Genomic DNA, 20,062 nt, shown 5'->3' with positions numbered 1-20,062 from the left:
TAATTGCATTTAATCAATGAGCTCATTATCACTCATGCATTGTCCAACAGGTGTTGAAATAATGGGATTAAAAGGGGAGATCCCTTCAGAAAGACAGAAACAATAGCAAAGACAAAAAACACTTTTGGAATCTGCTTTTAGTCAACACATAAGGAAAGGGTGCACCGGTCCTGGAAATACTGCAATACCAGGTCAATGCGTGGAGTGGACAGAGCAAGCTCTATTTCCATCTCCCTGTTCTAAAAATCCATTTAATATATGGTCCCCAGATAGGGGACGTATCAGATATTAAACTGATAAGAACAGATACTACACTTGATCTTAGCCAAAAGGCCGAGAAGCGATAACCCGAACGGGCCGCGCGTTGCCCGAGCCTGCCCGATACTGCTGTTCAGCCCTTGCAGCGATTCAGCCTACTTCTAGGCAATTCCATGGGGCCCTGCAGGCTCACACACTCACAGCTACACGGGAGGTGAATAAAGGCCGGAGAGGAAGCCAGACAGGATTTGCTTCTTTTGCTTGCACCACAATGCAGTGCTGAAAGAGGAGGAATCTACATAAAAACGCCTTCCTGGCAACGCCCAAATGCCCTGCTGCCATGCAGATAAACACTGGCAGCGGCAGCAAGTGCATGCCCACAGCCACCCCTTGTTCCTTCACACCTTGTATCAGCTGTAATCCAGTCCAGTCCAGTGCTGCCTGCTGAGCAGCACTGACCAACACTGCCTGGGCCCAGGCTTTTATCTCTGAGGCCCCATTATGATGTCAGAAAGCTGGCTCTGGAATCCTGAGGGCTCCACTATGACACGTGCAAAGTTCCGTCTGAACTTTATATAAGACGGTGAGGCTCAGTCAGTCACTCAGTGTTGCCTGAGAGGGCAACACTGCAACAGCCGGCCGCCAGGCTGTCTTTTTTTTGCACAGCTAGTTGCCTCCAGGAGGCCACAAGAGGGAGACAAGGGACTGCAAAATGGAAAATAGGCATCCACCAACTTTACAGACAACTTCTCCTTGCTCCTACAACCTCCATCCTTGCACAGTTTGTTATTCTTCTAGGTAACATAGTAACAAATCCAAATTGCTGCTCTCTTTGTAGGCAAGCAAGGCTTTGTTGCAACTGCAATTCTTACTTCTTCTTGAAATGTAGGGACGACAGTACATTCCATCACATCCATCTAGTGTACACAGGTAGGTCCATTGTGGCGGGCAGGCGAGCGGGCGGGCTGCTTTATTGGCTGTTTGCTGTTCCCCTACTCCACTCCACTATTTGACTGTTGTGCTGCATCAATCAATCAATCAATCAATCAATCAATCAATCAATCAATCAATCAATCAATCAGTGGCTGGCTCAGGTGCAGCTCTTTAACTTACCTAAAAGGGAGGGCGGAGAGAAGACAAGGAAGGTGAATGAGGTGTTCCAATGTGAAATGCCGGAAACACAGAAACACAGACGACACACAACAAGAGGTGGCAATCTATTCATTAATTGCATTTAATCAATGAGCTCATTATCACTCATGCATTGTCCAACAGGTGTTGAAATAATGGGATTAAAAGGGGAGATCCCTTCAGAAAGACAGAAACAATAGCAAAGACAAAAAACACTTTTGGAATCTGCTTTTAGTCAACACATAAGGAAAGGGTGCACCGGTCCTGGAAATACTGCAATACCAGGTCAATGCGTGGAGTGGACAGAGCAAGCTCTATTTCCATCTCCCTGTTCTAAAAATCCATTTAATATATGGTCCCCAGATAGGGGACGTATCAGATATTAAACTGATAAGAACAGATACTACACTTGATCTTAGCCAAAAGGCCGAGAAGCGATAACCCGAACGGGCCGCGCGTTGCCCGAGCCTGCCCGATACTGCTGTTCAGCCCTTGCAGCGATTCAGCTTACTTCTAGGCAATTCCATGGGGCCCTGCAGGCTCACACACTCACAGCTACACGGGAGGTGAATAAAGGCCGGAGAGGAAGCCAGACAGGATTTGCTTCTTTTGCTTGCACCACAATGCAGTGCTGAAAGAGGAGGAATCTACATAAAAACGCCTTCCTGGCAACGCCCAAATGCCCTGCTGCCATGCAGATAAACACTGGCAGCGGCAGCAAGTGCATGCCCACAGCCACCCCTTGTTCCTTCACACCTTGTATCAGCTGTAATCCAGTCCAGTCCAGTGCTGCCTGCTGAGCAGCACTGACCAACACTGCCTGGGCCCAGGCTTTTATCTCTGAGGCCCCATTATGATGTCAGAAAGCTGGCTCTGGAATCCTGAGGGCTCCACTATGACACGTGCAAAGTTCCGTCTGAACTTTATATAAGACGGTGAGGCTCAGTCAGTCACTCAGTGTTGCCTGAGAGGGCAACACTGCAACAGCCGGCCGCCAGGCTGTCTTTTTTTTGCACAGCTAGTTGCCTCCAGGAGGCCACAAGAGGGAGACAAGGGACTGCAAAATGGAAAATAGGCATCCACCAACTTTACAGACAACTTCTCCTTGCTCCTACAACCTCCATCCTTGCACAGTTTGTTATTCTTCTAGGTAACATAGTAACAAATCCAAATTGCTGCTCTCTTTGTAGGCAAGCAAGGCTTTGTTGCAACTGCAATTCTTACTTCTTCTTGAAATGTAGGGACGACAGTACATTCCATCACATCCATCTAGTGTACACAGGTAGGTCCATTGTGGCGGGCAGGCGAGCGGGCGGGCTGCTTTATTGGCTGTTTGCTGTTCCCCTACTCCACTCCACTATTTGACTGTTGTGCTGCATCAATCAATCAATCAATCAATCAATCAATCAATCAATCAATCAATCAATCAGTGGCTGGCTCAGGTGCAGCTCTTTAACTTACCTAAAAGGGAGGGCGGAGAGAAGACAAGGAAGGTGAATGAGGTGTTCCAATGTGAAATGCCGGAAACACAGAAACACAGACGACACACAACAAGAGGTGGCAATCTATTCATTAATTGCATTTAATCAATGAGCTCATTATCACTCATGCATTGTCCAACAGGTGTTGAAATAATGGGATTAAAAGGGGAGATCCCTTCAGAAAGACAGAAACAATAGCAAAGACAAAAAACACTTTTGGAATCTGCTTTTAGTCAACACATAAGGAAAGGGTGCACCGGTCCTGGAAATACTGCAATACCAGGTCAATGCGTGGAGTGGACAGAGCAAGCTCTATTTCCATCTCCCTGTTCTAAAAATCCATTTAATATATGGTCCCCAGATAGGGGACGTATCAGATATTAAACTGATAAGAACAGATACTACACTTGATCTTAGCCAAAAGGCCGAGAAGCGATAACCCGAACGGGCCGCGCGTTGCCCGAGCCTGCCCGATACTGCTGTTCAGCCCTTGCAGCGATTCAGCCTACTTCTAGGCAATTCCATGGGGCCCTGCAGGCTCACACACTCACAGCTACACGGGAGGTGAATAAAGGCCGGAGAGGAAGCCAGACAGGATTTGCTTCTTTTGCTTACACCACAATGCAGTGCTGAAAGAGGAGGAATCTACATAAAAACGCCTTCCTGGCAACGCCCAAATGCCCTGCTGCCATGCAGATAAACACTGGCAGCGGCAGCAAGTGCATGCCCACAGCCACCCCTTGTTCCTTCACACCTTGTATCAGCTGTAATCCAGTCCAGTCCAGTGCTGCCTGCTGAGCAGCACTGACCAACACTGCCTGGGCCCAGGCTTTTATCTCTGAGGCCCCATTATGATGTCAGAAAGCTGGCTCTGGAATCCTGAGGGCTCCACTATGACACGTGCAAAGTTCCGTCTGAACTTTATATAAGACGGTGAGGCTCAGTCAGTCACTCAGTGTTGCCTGAGAGGGCAACACTGCAACAGCCGGCCGCCAGGCTGTCTTTTTTTTGCACAGCTAGTTGCCTCCAGGAGGCCACAAGAGGGAGACAAGGGACTGCAAAATGGAAAATAGGCATCCACCAACTTTACAGACAACTTCTCCTTGCTCCTACAACCTCCATCCTTGCACAGTTTGTTATTCTTCTAGGTAACATAGTAACAAATCCAAATTGCTGCTCTCTTTGTAGGCAAGCAAGGCTTTGTTGCAACTGCAATTCTTACTTCTTCTTGAAATGTAGGGACGACAGTACATTCCATCACATCCATCTAGTGTACACAGGTAGGTCCATTGTGGCGGGCAGGCGAGCGGGCGGGCTGCTTTATTGGCTGTTTGCTGTTCCCCTACTCCACTCCACTATTTGACTGTTGTGCTGCATCAATCAATCAATCAATCAATCAATCAATCAATCAATCAATCAATCAATCAATCAGTGGCTGGCTCAGGTGCAGCTCTTTAACTTACCTAAAAGGGAGGGCGGAGAGAAGACAAGGAAGGTGAATGAGGTGTTCCAATGTGAAATGCCGGAAACACAGAAACACAGACGACACACAACAAGAGGTGGCAATCTATTCATTAATTGCATTTAATCAATGAGCTCATTATCACTCATGCATTGTCCAACAGGTGTTGAAATAATGGGATTAAAAGGGGAGATCCCTTCAGAAAGACAGAAACAATAGCAAAGACAAAAAACACTTTTGGAATCTGCTTTTAGTCAACACATAAGGAAAGGGTGCACCGGTCCTGGAAATACTGCAATACCAGGTCAATGCGTGGAGTGGACAGAGCAAGCTCTATTTCCATCTCCCTGTTCTAAAAATCCATTTAATATATGGTCCCCAGATAGGGGACGTATCAGATATTAAACTGATAAGAACAGATACTACACTTGATCTTAGCCAAAAGGCCGAGAAGCGATAACCCGAACGGGCCGCGCGTTGCCCGAGCCTGCCCGATACTGCTGTTCAGCCCTTGCAGCGATTCAGCCTACTTCTAGGCAATTCCATGGGGCCCTGCAGGCTCACACACTCACAGCTACACGGGAGGTGAATAAAGGCCGGAGAGGAAGCCAGACAGGATTTGCTTCTTTTGCTTGCACCACAATGCAGTGCTGAAAGAGGAGGAATCTACATAAAAACGCCTTCCTGGCAACGCCCAAATGCCCTGCTGCCATGCAGATAAACACTGGCAGCGGCAGCAAGTGCATGCCCACAGCCACCCCTTGTTCCTTCACACCTTGTATCAGCTGTAATCCAGTCCAGTCCAGTGCTGCCTGCTGAGCAGCACTGACCAACACTGCCTGGGCCCAGGCTTTTATCTCTGAGGCCCCATTATGATGTCAGAAAGCTGGCTCTGGAATCCTGAGGGCTCCACTATGACACGTGCAAAGTTCCGTCTGAACTTTATATAAGACGGTGAGGCTCAGTCAGTCACTCAGTGTTGCCTGAGAGGGCAACACTGCAACAGCCGGCCGCCAGGCTGTCTTTTTTTTGCACAGCTAGTTGCCTCCAGGAGGCCACAAGAGGGAGACAAGGGACTGCAAAATGGAAAATAGGCATCCACCAACTTTACAGACAACTTCTCCTTGCTCCTACAACCTCCATCCTTGCACAGTTTGTTATTCTTCTAGGTAACATAGTAACAAATCCAAATTGCTGCTCTCTTTGTAGGCAAGCAAGGCTTTGTTGCAACTGCAATTCTTACTTCTTCTTGAAATGTAGTGACGACAGTACATTCCATCACATCCATCTAGTGTACACAGGTAGGTCCATTGTGGCGGGCAGGCGAGCGGGCGGGCTGCTTTATTGGCTGTTTGCTGTTCCCCTACTCCACTCCACTATTTGACTGTTGTGCTGCATCAATCAATCAATCAATCAATCAATCAATCAATCAATCAATCAGTGGCTGGCTCAGGTGCAGCTCTTTAACTTACCTAAAAGGGAGGGCGGAGAGAAGACAAGGAAGGTGAATGAGGTGTTCCAATGTGAAATGCCGGAAACACAGAAACACAGACGACACACAACAAGAGGTGGCAATCTATTCATTAATTGCATTTAATCAATGAGCTCATTATCACTCATGCATTGTCCAACAGGTGTTGAAATAATGGGATTAAAAGGGGAGATCCCTTCAGAAAGACAGAAACAATAGCAAAGACAAAAAACACTTTTGGAATCTGCTTTTAGTCAACACATAAGGAAAGGGTGCACCGGTCCTGGAAATACTGCAATACCAGGTCAATGCGTGGAGTGGACAGAGCAAGCTCTATTTCCATCTCCCTGTTCTAAAAATCCATTTAATATATGGTCCCCAGATAGGGGACGTATCAGATATTAAACTGATAAGAACAGATACTACACTTGATCTTAGCCAAAAGGCCGAGAAGCGATAACCCGAACGGGCCGCGCGTTGCCCGAGCCTGCCCGATACTGCTGTTCAGCCCTTGCAGCGATTCAGCCTACTTCTAGGCAATTCCATGGGGCCCTGCAGGCTCACACACTCACAGCTACACGGGAGGTGAATAAAGGCCGGAGAGGAAGCCAGACAGGATTTGCTTCTTTTGCTTGCACCATAATGCAGTGCTGAAAGAGGAGGAATCTACATAAAAACGCCTTCCTGGCAACGCCCAAATGCCCTGCTGCCATGCAGATAAACACTGGCAGCGGCAGCAAGTGCATGCCCACAGCCACCCCTTGTTCCTTCACACCTTGTATCAGCTGTAATCCAGTCCAGTCCAGTGCTGCCTGCTGAGCAGCACTGACCAACACTGCCTGGGCCCAGGCTTTTATCTCTGAGGCCCCATTATGATGTCAGAAAGCTGGCTCTGGAATCCTGAGGGCTCCACTATGACACGTGCAAAGTTCCGTCTGAACTTTATATAAGACGGTGAGGCTCAGTCAGTCACTCAGTGTTGCCTGAGAGGGCAACACTGCAACAGCCGGCCGCCAGGCTGTCTTTTTTTTGCACAGCTAGTTGCCTCCAGGAGGCCACAAGAGGGAGACAAGGGACTGCAAAATGGAAAATAGGCATCCACCAACTTTACAGACAACTTCTCCTTGCTCCTACAACCTCCATCCTTGCACAGTTTGTTATTCTTCTAGGTAACATAGTAACAAATCCAAATTGCTGCTCTCTTTGTAGGCAAGCAAGGCTTTGTTGCAACTGCAATTCTTACTTCTTCTTGAAATGTAGGGACGACAGTACATTCCATCACATCCATCTAGTGTACACAGGTAGGTCCATTGTGGCGGGCAGGCGAGCGGGCGGGCTGCTTTATTGGCTGTTTGCTGTTCCCCTACTCCACTCCACTATTTGACTGTTGTGCTGCATCAATCAATCAATCAATCAATCAATCAATCAATCAATCAATCAATCAATCAATCAATCAATCAATCAGTGGCTGGCTCAGGTGCAGCTCTTTAACTTACCTAAAAGGGAGGGCGGAGAGAAGACAAGGAAGGTGAATGAGGTGTTCCAATGTGAAATGCCGGAAACACAGAAACACAGACGACACACAACAAGAGGTGGCAATCTATTCATTAATTGCATTTAATCAATGAGCTCATTATCACTCATGCATTGTCCAACAGGTGTTGAAATAATGGGATTAAAAGGGGAGATCCCTTCAGAAAGACAGAAACAATAGCAAAGACAAAAAACACTTTTGGAATCTGCTTTTAGTCAACACATAAGGAAAGGGTGCACCGGTCCTGGAAATACTGCAATACCAGGTCAATGCGTGGAGTGGACAGAGCAAGCTCTATTTCCATCTCCCTGTTCTAAAAATCCATTTAATATATGGTCCCCAGATAGGGGACGTATCAGATATTAAACTGATAAGAACAGATACTACACTTGATCTTAGCCAAAAGGCCGAGAAGCGATAACCCGAACGGGCCGCGCGTTGCCCGAGCCTGCCCGATACTGCTGTTCAGCCCTTGCAGCGATTCAGCCTACTTCTAGGCAATTCCATGGGGCCCTGCAGGCTCACACACTCACAGCTACACGGGAGGTGAATAAAGGCCGGAGAGGAAGCCAGACAGGATTTGCTTCTTTTGCTTGCACCACAATGCAGTGCTGAAAGAGGAGGAATCTACATAAAAACGCCTTCCTGGCAACGCCCAAATGCCCTGCTGCCATGCAGATAAACACTGGCAGCGGCAGCAAGTGCATGCCCACAGCCACCCCTTGTTCCTTCACACCTTGTATCAGCTGTAATCCAGTCCAGTCCAGTGCTGCCTGCTGAGCAGCACTGACCAACACTGCCTGGGCCCAGGCTTTTATCTCTGAGGCCCCATTATGATGTCAGAAAGCTGGCTCTGGAATCCTGAGGGCTCCACTATGACACGTGCAAAGTTCCGTCTGAACTTTATATAAGACGGTGAGGCTCAGTCAGTCACTCAGTGTTGCCTGAGAGGGCAACACTGCAACAGCCGGCCGCCAGGCTGTCTTTTTTTTGCACAGCTAGTTGCCTCCAGGAGGCCACAAGAGGGAGACAAGGGACTGCAAAATGGAAAATAGGCATCCACCAACTTTACAGACAACTTCTCCTTGCTCCTACAACCTCCATCCTTGCACAGTTTGTTATTCTTCTAGGTAACATAGTAACAAATCCAAATTGCTGCTCTCTTTGTAGGCAAGCAAGGCTTTGTTGCAACTGCAATTCTTACTTCTTCTTGAAATGTAGTGACGACAGTACATTCCATCACATCCATCTAGTGTACACAGGTAGGTCCATTGTGGCGGGCAGGCGAGCGGGCGGGCTGCTTTATTGGCTGTTTGCTGTTCCCCTACTCCACTCCACTATTTGACTGTTGTGCTGCATCAATCAATCAATCAATCAATCAATCAATCAATCAATCAGTGGCTGGCTCAGGTGCAGCTCTTTAACTTACCTAAAAGGGAGGGCGGAGAGAAGACAAGGAAGGTGAATGAGGTGTTCCAATGTGAAATGCCGGAAACACAGAAACACAGACGACACACAACAAGAGGTGGCAATCTATTCATTAATTGCATTTAATCAATGAGCTCATTATCACTCATGCATTGTCCAACAGGTGTTGAAATAATGGGATTAAAAGGGGAGATCCCTTCAGAAAGACAGAAACAATAGCAAAGACAAAAAACACTTTTGGAATCTGCTTTTAGTCAACACATAAGGAAAGGGTGCACCGGTCCTGGAAATACTGCAATACCAGGTCAATGCGTGGAGTGGACAGAGCAAGCTCTATTTCCATCTCCCTGTTCTAAAAATCCATTTAATATATGGTCCCCAGATAGGGGACGTATCAGATATTAAACTGATAAGAACAGATACTACACTTGATCTTAGCCAAAAGGCCGAGAAGCGATAACCCGAACGGGCCGCGCGTTGCCTGAGCCTGCCCGATACTGCTGTTCAGCCCTTGCAGCGATTCAGCCTACTTCTAGGCAATTCCATGGGGCCCTGCAGGCTCACACACTCACAGCTACACGGGAGGTGAATAAAGGCCGGAGAGGAAGCCAGACAGGATTTGCTTCTTTTGCTTACACCACAATGCAGTGCTGAAAGAGGAGGAATCTACATAAAAACGCCTTCCTGGCAACGCCCAAATGCCCTGCTGCCATGCAGATAAACACTGGCAGCGGCAGCAAGTGCATGCCCACAGCCACCCCTTGTTCCTTCACACCTTGTATCAGCTGTAATCCAGTCCAGTCCAGTGCTGCCTGCTGAGCAGCACTGACCAACACTGCCTGGGCCCAGGCTTTTATCTCTGAGGCCCCATTATGATGTCAGAAAGCTGGCTCTGGAATCCTGAGGGCTCCACTATGACACGTGCAAAGTTCCGTCTGAACTTTATATAAGACGGTGAGGCTCAGTCAGTCACTCAGTGTTGCCTGAGAGGGCAACACTGCAACAGCCGGCCGCCAGGCTGTCTTTTTTTTGCACAGCTAGTTGCCTCCAGGAGGCCACAAGAGGGAGACAAGGGACTGCAAAATGGAAAATAGGCATCCACCAACTTTACAGACAACTTCTCCTTGCTCCTACAACCTCCATCCTTGCACAGTTTGTTATTCTTCTAGGTAACATAGTAACAAATCCAAATTGCTGCTCTCTTTGTAGGCAAGCAAGGCTTTGTTGCAACTGCAATTCTTACTTCTTCTTGAAATGTAGGGACGACAGTACATTCCATCACATCCATCTAGTGTACACAGGTAGGTCCATTGTGGCGGGCAGGCGAGCGGGCGGGCTGCTTTATTGGCTGTTTGCTGTTCCCCTACTCCACTCCACTATTTGACTGTTGTGCTGCATCAATCAATCAATCAATCAATCAATCAATCAATCAATCAATCAATCAGTGGCTGGCTCAGGTGCAGCTCTTTAACTTACCTAAAAGGGAGGGCGGAGAGAAGACAAGGAAGGTGAATGAGGTGTTCCAATGTGAAATGCCGGAAACACAGAAACACAGACGACACACAACAAGAGGTGGCAATCTATTCATTAATTGCATTTAATCAATGAGCTCATTATCACTCATGCATTGTCCAACAGGTGTTGAAATAATGGGATTAAAAGGGGAGATCCCTTCAGAAAGACAGAAACAATAGCAAAGACAAAAAACACTTTTGGAATCTGCTTTTAGTCAACACATAAGGAAAGGGTGCACCGGTCCTGGAAATACTGCAATACCAGGTCAATGCGTGGAGTGGACAGAGCAAGCTCTATTTCCATCTCCCTGTTCTAAAAATCCATTTAATATATGGTCCCCAGATAGGGGACGTATCAGATATTAAACTGATAAGAACAGATACTACACTTGATCTTAGCCAAAAGGCCGAGAAGCGATAACCCGAACGGGCCGCGCGTTGCCCGAGCCTGCCCGATACTGCTGTTCAGCCCTTGCAGCGATTCAGCCTACTTCTAGGCAATTCCATGGGGCCCTGCAGGCTCACACACTCACAGCTACACGGGAGGTGAATAAAGGCCGGAGAGGAAGCCAGACAGGATTTGCTTCTTTTGCTTGCACCACAATGCAGTGCTGAAAGAGGAGGAATCTACATAAAAACGCCTTCCTGGCAACGCCCAAATGCCCTGCTGCCATGCAGATAAACACTGGCAGCGGCAGCAAGTGCATGCCCACAGCCACCCCTTGTTCCTTCACACCTTGTATCAGCTGTAATCCAGTCCAGTCCAGTGCTGCCTGCTGAGCAGCACTGACCAACACTGCCTGGGCCCAGGCTTTTATCTCTGAGGCCCCATTATGATGTCAGAAAGCTGGCTCTGGAATCCTGAGGGCTCCACTATGACACGTGCAAAGTTCCGTCTGAACTTTATATAAGACGGTGAGGCTCAGTCAGTCACTCAGTGTTGCCTGAGAGGGCAACACTGCAACAGCCGGCCGCCAGGCTGTCTTTTTTTTGCACAGCTAGTTGCCTCCAGGAGGCCACAAGAGGGAGACAAGGGACTGCAAAATGGAAAATAGGCATCCACCAACTTTACAGACAACTTCTCCTTGCTCCTACAACCTCCATCCTTGCACAGTTTGTTATTCTTCTAGGTAACATAGTAACAAATCCAAATTGCTGCTCTCTTTGTAGGCAAGCAAGGCTTTGTTGCAACTGCAATTCTTACTTCTTCTTGAAATGTAGTGACGACAGTACATTCCATCACATCCATCTAGTGTACACAGGTAGGTCCATTGTGGCGGGCAGGCGAGCGGGCGGGCTGCTTTATTGGCTGTTTGCTGTTCCCCTACTCCACTCCACTATTTGACTGTTGTGCTGCATCAATCAATCAATCAATCAATCAATCAATCAATCAATCAATCAGTGGCTGGCTCAGGTGCAGCTCTTTAACTTACCTAAAAGGGAGGGCGGAGAGAAGACAAGGAAGGTGAATGAGGTGTTCCAATGTGAAATGCCGGAAACACAGAAACACAGACGACACACAACAAGAGGTGGCAATCTATTCATTAATTGCATTTAATCAATGAGCTCATTATCACTCATGCATTGTCCAACAGGTGTTGAAATAATGGGATTAAAAGGGGAGATCCCTTCAGAAAGACAGAAACAATAGCAAAGACAAAAAACACTTTTGGAATCTGCTTTTAGTCAACACATAAGGAAAGGGTGCACCGGTCCTGGAAATACTGCAATACCAGGTCAATGCGTGGAGTGGACAGAGCAAGCTCTATTTCCATCTCCCTGTTCTAAAAATCCATTTAATATATGGTCCCCAGATAGGGGACGTATCAGATATTAAACTGATAAGAACAGATACTACACTTGATCTTAGCCAAAAGGCCGAGAAGCGATAACCCGAACGGACCGCGCGTTGCCCGAGCCTGCCCGATACTGCTGTTCAGCCCTTGCAGCGATTCAGCCTACTTCTAGGCAATTCCATGGGGCCCTGCAGGCTCACACACTCACAGCTACACGGGAGGTGAATAAAGGCCGGAGAGGAAGCCAGACAGGATTTGCTTCTTTTGCTTGCACCATAATGCAGTGCTGAAAGAGGAGGAATCTACATAAAAACGCCTTCCTGGCAACGCCCAAATGCCCTGCTGCCATGCAGATAAACACTGGCAGCGGCAGCAAGTGCATGCCCACAGCCACCCCTTGTTCCTTCACACCTTGTATCAGCTGTAATCCAGTCCAGTCCAGTGCTGCCTGCTGAGCAGCACTGACCAACACTGCCTGGGCCCAGGCTTTTATCTCTGAGGCCCCATTATGATGTCAGAAAGCTGGCTCTGGAATCCTGAGGGCTCCACTATGACACGTGCAAAGTTCCGTCTGAACTTTATATAAGACGGTGAGGCTCAGTCAGTCACTCAGTGTTGCCTGAGAGGGCAACACTGCAACAGCCGGCCGCCAGGCTGTCTTTTTTTTGCACAGCTAGTTGCCTCCAGGAGGCCACAAGAGGGAGACAAGGGACTGCAAAATGGAAAATAGGCATCCACCAACTTTACAGACAACTTCTCCTTGCTCCTACAACCTCCATCCTTGCACAGTTTGTTATTCTTCTAGGTAACATAGTAACAAATCCAAATTGCTGCTCTCTTTGTAGGCAAGCAAGGCTTTGTTGCAACTGCAATTCTTACTTCTTCTTGAAATGTAGGGACGACAGTACATTCCATCACATCCATCTAGTGTACACAGGTAGGTCCATTGTGGCGGGCAGGCGAGCGGGCGGGCTGCTTTATTGGCTGTTTGCTGTTCCCCTACTCCACTCCACTATTTGACTGTTGTGCTGCATCAATCAATCAATCAATCAATCAATCAATCAATCAATCAATCAATCAATCAGTGGCTGGCTCAGGTGCAGCTCTTTAACTTACCTAAAAGGGAGGGCGGAGAGAAGACAAGGAAGGTGAATGAGGTGTTCCAATGTGAAATGCCGGAAACACAGAAACACAGACGACACACAACAAGAGGTGGCAATCTATTCATTAATTGCATTTAATCAATGAGCTCATTATCACTCATGCATTGTCCAACAGGTGTTGAAATAATGGGATTAAAAGGGGAGATCCCTTCAGAAAGACAGAAACAATAGCAAAGACAAAAAACACTTTTGGAATCTGCTTTTAGTCAACACATAAGGAAAGGGTGCACCGGTCCTGGAAATACTGCAATACCAGGTCAATGCGTGGAGTGGACAGAGCAAGCTCTATTTCCATCTCCCTGTTCTAAAAATCCATTTAATATATGGTCCCCAGATAGGGGACGTATCAGATATTAAACTGATAAGAACAGATACTACACTTGATCTTAGCCAAAAGGCCGAGAAGCGATAACCCGAACGGGCCGCGCGTTGCCCGAGCCTGCCCGATACTGCTGTTCAGCCCTTGCAGCGATTCAGCCTACTTCTAGGCAATTCCATGGGGCCCTGCAGGCTCACACACTCACAGCTACACGGGAGGTGAATAAAGGCCGGAGAGGAAGCCAGACAGGATTTGCTTCTTTTGCTTGCACCACAATGCAGTGCTGAAAGAGGAGGAATCTACATAAAAACGCCTTCCTGGCAACGCCCAAATGCCCTGCTGCCATGCAGATAAACACTGGCAGCGGCAGCAAGTGCATGCCCACAGCCGCCCCTTGTTCCTTCACACCTTGTATCAGCTGTAATCCAGTCCAGTCCAGTGCTGCCTGCTGAGCAGCACTGACCAACACTGCCTGGGCCCAGGCTTTTATCTCTGAGGCCCCATTATGATGTCAGAAAGCTGGCTCTGGAATCCTGAGGGCTCCACTATGACACGTGCAAAGTTCCGTCTGAACTTTATATAAGACGGTGAGGCTCAGTCAGTCACTCAGTGTTGCCTGAGAGGGCAACACTGCAACAGCCGGCCGCCAGGCTGTCTTTTTTTTGCACAGCTAGTTGCCTCCAGGAGGCCACAAGAGGGAGACAAGGGACTGCAAAATGGAAAATAGGCATCCACCAACTTTACAGACAACTTCTCCTTGCTCCTACAACCTCCATCCTTGCACAGTTTGTTATTCTTCTAGGTAACATAGTAACAAATCCAAATTGCTGCTCTCTTTGTAGGCAAGCAAGGCTTTGTTGCAACTGCAATTCTTACTTCTTCTTGAAATGTAGGGACGACAGTACATTCCATCACATCCATCTAGTGTACACAGGTAGGTCCATTGTGGCGGGCAGGCGAGCGGGCGGGCTGCTTTATTGGCTGTTTGCTGTTCCCCTACTCCACTCCACTATTTGACTGTTGTGCTGCATCAATCAATCAATCAATCAATCAATCAATCAATCAATCAGTGGCTGGCTCAGGTGCAGCTCTTTAACTTACCTAAAAGGGAGGGCGGAGAGAAGACAAGGAAGGTGAATGAGGTGTTCCAATGTGAAATGCCGGAAACACAGAAACACAGACGACACACAACAAGAGGTGGCAATCTATTCATTAATTGCATTTAATCAATGAGCTCATTATCACTCATGCATTGTCCAACAGGTGTTGAAATAATGGGATTAAAAGGGGAGATCCCTTCAGAAAGACAGAAACAATAGCAAAGACAAAAAACACTTTTGGAATCTGCTTTTAGTCAACACATAAGGAAAGGGTGCACCGGTCCTGGAAATACTGCAATACCAGGTCAATGCGTGGAGTGGACAGAGCAAGCTCTATTTCCATCTCCCTGTTCTAAAAATCCATTTAATATATGGTCCCCAGATAGGGGACGTATCAGATATTAAACTGATAAGAACAGATACTACACTTGATCTTAGCCAAAAGGCCGAGAAGCGATAACCCGAACGGGCCGCGCGTTGCCCGAGCCTGCCCGATACTGCTGTTCAGCCCTTGCAGCGATTCAGCCTACTTCTAGGCAATTCCATGGGGCCCTGCAGGCTCACACACTCACAGCTACACGGGAGGTGAATAAAGGCCGGAGAGGAAGCCAGACAGGATTTGCTTCTTTTGCTTGCACCACAATGCAGTGCTGAAAGAGGAGGAATCTACATAAAAACGCCTTCCTGGCAACGCCCAAATGCCCTGCTGCCATGCAGATAAACACTGGCAGCGGCAGCAAGTGCATGCCCACAGCCACCCCTTGTTCCTTCACACCTTGTATCAGCTGTAATCCAGTCCAGTCCAGTGCTGCCTGCTGAGCAGCACTGACCAACACTGCCTGGGCCCAGGCTTTTATCTCTGAGGCCCCATTATGATGTCAGAAAGCTGGCTCTGGAATCCTGAGGGCTCCACTATGACACGTGCAAAGTTCCGTCTGAACTTTATATAAGACGGTGAGGCTCAGTCAGTCACTCAGTGTTGCCTGAGAGGGCAACACTGCAACAGCCGGCCGCCAGGCTGTCTTTTTTTTGCACAGCTAGTTGCCTCCAGGAGGCCACAAGAGGGAGACAAGGGACTGCAAAATGGAAAATAGGCATCCACCAACTTTACAGACAACTTCTCCTTGCTCCTACAACCTCCATCCTTGCACAGTTTGTTATTCTTCTAGGTAACATAGTAACAAATCCAAATTGCTGCTCTCTTTGTAGGCAAGCAAGGCTTTGTTGCAACTGCAATTCTTACTTCTTCTTGAAATGTAGGGACGACAGTACATTCCATCACATCCATCTAGTGTACACAGGTAGGTCCATTGTGGCGGGCAGGCGAGCGGGCGGGCTGCTTTATTGGCTGTTTGCTGTTCCCCTACTCCACTCCACTATTTGACTGTTGTGCTGCATCAATCAATCAATCAATCAATCAATCAATCAGTGGCTGGCTCAGGTGCAGCTCTTTAACTTACCTAAAAGGGAGGGCGGAGAGAAGACAAGGAAGGTGAATGAGGTGTTCCAATGTGAAATGCCGGAAACACAGAAACACAGACGACACACAACAAGAGGTGGCAATCTATTCATTAATTGCATTTAATCAATGAGCTCATTATCACTCATGCATTGTCCAACAGGTGTTGAAATAATGGGATTAAAAGGGGAGATCCCTTCAGAAAGACAGAAACAATAGCAAAGACAAAAAACACTTTTGGAATCTGCTTTTAGTCAACACATAAGGAAAGGGTGCACCGGTCCTGGAAATACTGCAATACCAGGTCAATGCGTGGAGTGGACAGAGCAAGCTCTATTTCCATCTCCCTGTTCTAAAAATCCATTTAATATATGGTCCCCAGATAGGGGACGTATCAGATATTAAACTGATAAGAACAGATACTACACTTGATCTTAGCCAAAAGGCCGAGAAGCGATAACCCGAACGGGCCGCGCGTTGCCCGAGCCTGCCCAATACTGCTGTTCAGCCCTTGCAGCGATTCAGCCTACTTCTAGGCAATTCCATGGGGCCCTGCAGGCTCACACACTCACAGCTACACGGGAGGTGAATAAAGGCCGGAGAGGAAGCCAGACAGGATTTGCTTCTTTTGCTTGCACCACAATGCAGTGCTGAAAGAGGAGGAATCTACATAAAAACGCCTTCCTGGCAACGCCCAAATGCCCTGCTGCCATGCAGATAAACACTGGCAGCGGCAGCAAGTGCATGCCCACAGCCACCCCTTGTTCCTTCACACCTTGTATCAGCTGTAATCCAGTCCAGTCCAGTGCTGCCTGCTGAGCAGCACTGACCAACACTGCCTGGGCCCAGGCTTTTATCTCTGAGGCCCCATTATGATGTCAGAAAGCTGGCTCTGGAATCCTGAGGGCTCCACTATGACACGTGCAAAGTTCCGTCTGAACTTTATATAAGACGGTGAGGCTCAGTCAGTCACTCAGTGTTGCCTGAGAGGGCAACACTGCAACAGCCGGCCGCCAGGCTGTCTTTTTTTTGCACAGCTAGTTGCCTCCAGGAGGCCACAAGAGGGAGACAAGGGACTGCAAAATGGAAAATAGGCATCCACCAACTTTACAGACAACTTCTCCTTGCTCCTACAACCTCCATCCTTGCACAGTTTGTTATTCTTCTAGGTAACATAGTAACAAATCCAAATTGCTGCTCTCTTTGTAGGCAAGCAAGGCTTTGTTGCAACTGCAATTCTTACTTCTTCTTGAAATGTAGGGACGACAGTACATTCCATCACATCCATCTAGTGTACACAGGTAGGTCCATTGTGGCGGGCAGGCGAGCGGGCGGGCTGCTTTATTGGCTGTTTGCTGTTCCCCTACTCCACTCCACTATTTGACTGTTGTGCTGCATCAATCAATCAATCAATCAATCAATCAATCAATCAATCAGTGGCTGGCTCAGGTGCAGCTCTTTAACTTACCTAAAAGGGAGGGCGGAGAGAAGACAAGGAAGGTGAATGAGGTGTTCCAATGTGAAATGCCGGAAACACAGAAACACAGACGACACACAACAAGAGGTGGCAATCTATTCATTAATTGCATTTAATCAATGAGCTCATTATCACTCATGCATTGTCCAACAGGTGTTGAAATAATGGGATTAAAAGGGGAGATCCCTTCAGAAAGACAGAAACAATAGCAAAGACAAAAAACACTTTTGGAATCTGCTTTTAGTCAACACATAAGGAAAGGGTGCACCGGTCCTGGAAATACTGCAATACCAGGTCAATGCGTGGAGTGGACAGAGCAAGCTCTATTTCCATCTCCCTGTTCTAAAAATCCATTTAATATATGGTCCCCAGATAGGGGACGTATCAGATATTAAACTGATAAGAACAGATACTACACTTGATCTTAGCCAAAAGGCCGAGAAGCGATAACCCGAACGGGCCGCGCGTTGCCCGAGCCTGCCCGATACTGCTGTTCAGCCCTTGCAGCGATTCAGCCTACTTCTAGGCAATTCCATGGGGCCCTGCAGGCTCACACACTCACAGCTACACGGGAGGTGAATAAAGGCCGGAGAGGAAGCCAGACAGGATTTGCTTCTTTTGCTTGCACCACAATGCAGTGCTGAAAGAGGAGGAATCTACATAAAAACGCCTTCCTGGCAACGCCCAAATGCCCTGCTGCCATGCAGATAAACACTGGCAGCGGCAGCAAGTGCATGCCCACAGCCACCCCTTGTTCCTTCACACCTTGTATCAGCTGTAATCCAGTCCAGTCCAGTGCTGCCTGCTGAGCAGCACTGACCAACACTGCCTGGGCCCAGGCTTTTATCTCTGAGGCCCCATTATGATGTCAGAAAGCTGGCTCTGGAATCCTGAGGGCTCCACTATGACACGTGCAAAGTTCCGTCTGAACTTTATATAAGACGGTGAGGCTCAGTCAGTCACTCAGTGTTGCCTGAGAGGGCAACACTGCAACAGCCGGCCGCCAGGCTGTCTTTTTTTTGCACAGCTAGTTGCCTCCAGGAGGCCACAAGAGGGAGACAAGGGACTGCAAAATGGAAAATAGGCATCCACCAACTTTACAGACAACTTCTCCTTGCTCCTACAACCTCCATCCTTGCACAGTTTGTTATTCTTCTAGGTAACATAGTAACAAATCCAAATTGCTGCTCTCTTTGTAGGCAAGCAAGGCTTTGTTGCAACTGCAATTCTTACTTCTTCTTGAAATGTAGGGACGACAGTACATTCCATCACATCCATCTAGTGTACACAGGTAGGTCCATTGTGGCGGGCAGGCGAGCGGGCGGGCTGCTTTATTGGCTGTTTGCTGTTCCCCTACTCCACTCCACTATTTGACTGTTGTGCTGCATCAATCAATCAATCAATCAATCAATCAATCAATCAATCAATCAGTGGCTGGCTCAGGTGCAGCTCTTTAACTTACCTAAAAGGGAGGGCGGAGAGAAGACAAGGAAGGTGAATGAGGTGTTCCAATGTGAAATGCCGGAAACACAGAAACACAGACGACACACAACAAGAGGTGGCAATCTATTCATTAATTGCATTTAATCAATGAGCTCATTATCACTCATGCATTGTCCAACAGGTGTTGAAATAATGGGATTAAAAGGGGAGATCCCTTCAGAAAGACAGAAACAATAGCAAAGACAAAAAACACTTTTGGAATCTGCTTTTAGTCAACACATAAGGAAAGGGTGCACCGGTCCTGGAAATACTGCAATACCAGGTCAATGCGTGGAGTGGACAGAGCAAGCTCTATTTCCATCTCCCTGTTCTAAAAATCCATTTAATATATGGTCCCCAGATAGGGGACGTATCAGATATTAAACTGATAAGAACAGATACTACACTTGATCTTAGCCAAAAGGCCGAGAAGCGATAACCCGAACGGGCCGCGCGTTGCCCGAGCCTGCCCGATACTGCTGTTCAGCCCTTGCAGCGATTCAGCCTACTTCTAGGCAATTCCATGGGGCCCTGCAGGCTCACACACTCACAGCTACACGGGAGGTGAATAAAGGCCGGAGAGGAAGCCAGACAGGATTTGCTTCTTTTGCTTGCAACACAATGCAGTGCTGAAAGAGGAGGAATCTACATAAAAACGCCTTCCTGGCAACGCCCAAATGCCCTGCTGCCATGCAGATAAACACTGGCAGCGGCAGCAAGTGCATGCCCACAGCCACCCCTTGTTCCTTCACACCTTGTATCAGCTGTAATCCAGTCCAGTCCAGTGCTGCCTGCTGAGCAGCACTGACCAACACTGCCTGGGCCCAGGCTTTTATCTCTGAGGCCCCATTATGATGTCAGAAAGCTGGCTCTGGAATCCTGAGGGCTCCACTATGACACGTGCAAAGTTCCGTCTGAACTTTATATAAGACGGTGAGGCTCAGTCAGTCACTCAGTGTTGCCTGAGAGGGCAACACTGCAACAGCC

At 47.9% G+C, this 20,062-nt stretch overlaps 14 non-coding genes across 14 annotated transcripts; all 14 read right to left on the bottom strand.

Annotated features, from left to right (window-relative positions):
* Window positions 1-154: 154 nt before the first annotated feature.
* Window positions 155-345, bottom strand: LOC142688761 (U2 spliceosomal RNA). Its single transcript, XR_012857815.1, has one exon. It is a non-coding gene; the product is annotated as a U2 spliceosomal RNA (small nuclear RNA).
* Window positions 346-1,637: 1,292 nt separating this feature from the next.
* Window positions 1,638-1,828, bottom strand: LOC142688760 (U2 spliceosomal RNA). The gene has a single exon (XR_012857814.1). It is a non-coding gene; the product is annotated as a U2 spliceosomal RNA (small nuclear RNA).
* A 1,288-nt stretch (window positions 1,829-3,116) lies between these two features.
* Window positions 3,117-3,307, bottom strand: LOC142688759 (U2 spliceosomal RNA). The gene has a single exon (XR_012857813.1). It is a non-coding gene; the product is annotated as a U2 spliceosomal RNA (small nuclear RNA).
* Window positions 3,308-4,599: 1,292 nt separating this feature from the next.
* On the bottom strand, window positions 4,600-4,790 carry LOC142688756 (U2 spliceosomal RNA). The gene has a single exon (XR_012857811.1). It is a non-coding gene; the product is annotated as a U2 spliceosomal RNA (small nuclear RNA).
* Window positions 4,791-6,070: 1,280 nt separating this feature from the next.
* On the bottom strand, window positions 6,071-6,261 carry LOC142688755 (U2 spliceosomal RNA). The gene has a single exon (XR_012857810.1). It is a non-coding gene; the product is annotated as a U2 spliceosomal RNA (small nuclear RNA).
* A 1,304-nt stretch (window positions 6,262-7,565) lies between these two features.
* LOC142688754 (U2 spliceosomal RNA) lies at window positions 7,566-7,756 on the bottom strand. The gene has a single exon (XR_012857809.1). It is a non-coding gene; the product is annotated as a U2 spliceosomal RNA (small nuclear RNA).
* A 1,276-nt stretch (window positions 7,757-9,032) lies between these two features.
* On the bottom strand, window positions 9,033-9,223 carry LOC142688753 (U2 spliceosomal RNA). Its single transcript, XR_012857808.1, has one exon. It is a non-coding gene; the product is annotated as a U2 spliceosomal RNA (small nuclear RNA).
* A 1,284-nt stretch (window positions 9,224-10,507) lies between these two features.
* LOC142688752 (U2 spliceosomal RNA) lies at window positions 10,508-10,698 on the bottom strand. Its single transcript, XR_012857807.1, has one exon. It is a non-coding gene; the product is annotated as a U2 spliceosomal RNA (small nuclear RNA).
* A 1,280-nt stretch (window positions 10,699-11,978) lies between these two features.
* Window positions 11,979-12,169, bottom strand: LOC142688751 (U2 spliceosomal RNA). The gene has a single exon (XR_012857806.1). It is a non-coding gene; the product is annotated as a U2 spliceosomal RNA (small nuclear RNA).
* A 1,288-nt stretch (window positions 12,170-13,457) lies between these two features.
* Window positions 13,458-13,648, bottom strand: LOC142688750 (U2 spliceosomal RNA). Its single transcript, XR_012857805.1, has one exon. It is a non-coding gene; the product is annotated as a U2 spliceosomal RNA (small nuclear RNA).
* Window positions 13,649-14,924: 1,276 nt separating this feature from the next.
* On the bottom strand, window positions 14,925-15,115 carry LOC142688749 (U2 spliceosomal RNA). Its single transcript, XR_012857804.1, has one exon. It is a non-coding gene; the product is annotated as a U2 spliceosomal RNA (small nuclear RNA).
* Window positions 15,116-16,383: 1,268 nt separating this feature from the next.
* On the bottom strand, window positions 16,384-16,574 carry LOC142688748 (U2 spliceosomal RNA). Its single transcript, XR_012857803.1, has one exon. It is a non-coding gene; the product is annotated as a U2 spliceosomal RNA (small nuclear RNA).
* Window positions 16,575-17,850: 1,276 nt separating this feature from the next.
* On the bottom strand, window positions 17,851-18,041 carry LOC142688747 (U2 spliceosomal RNA). The gene has a single exon (XR_012857802.1). It is a non-coding gene; the product is annotated as a U2 spliceosomal RNA (small nuclear RNA).
* A 1,280-nt stretch (window positions 18,042-19,321) lies between these two features.
* LOC142688744 (U2 spliceosomal RNA) lies at window positions 19,322-19,512 on the bottom strand. Its single transcript, XR_012857800.1, has one exon. It is a non-coding gene; the product is annotated as a U2 spliceosomal RNA (small nuclear RNA).
* Between the last annotated feature and the right edge of the window lie 550 nt (window positions 19,513-20,062).

The sequence above is a fragment of the Rhinoderma darwinii genome (genome assembly GCF_050947455.1).
Source record: "Rhinoderma darwinii isolate aRhiDar2 chromosome 5 unlocalized genomic scaffold, aRhiDar2.hap1 SUPER_5_unloc_26, whole genome shotgun sequence".
Classification (NCBI taxonomy): Eukaryota; Metazoa; Chordata; class Amphibia; order Anura; family Rhinodermatidae; genus Rhinoderma; species Rhinoderma darwinii.
The sequence above is the reverse complement of the archived record's forward strand: the minus strand, read 5'-3'. Positions and strand labels throughout refer to the sequence as shown.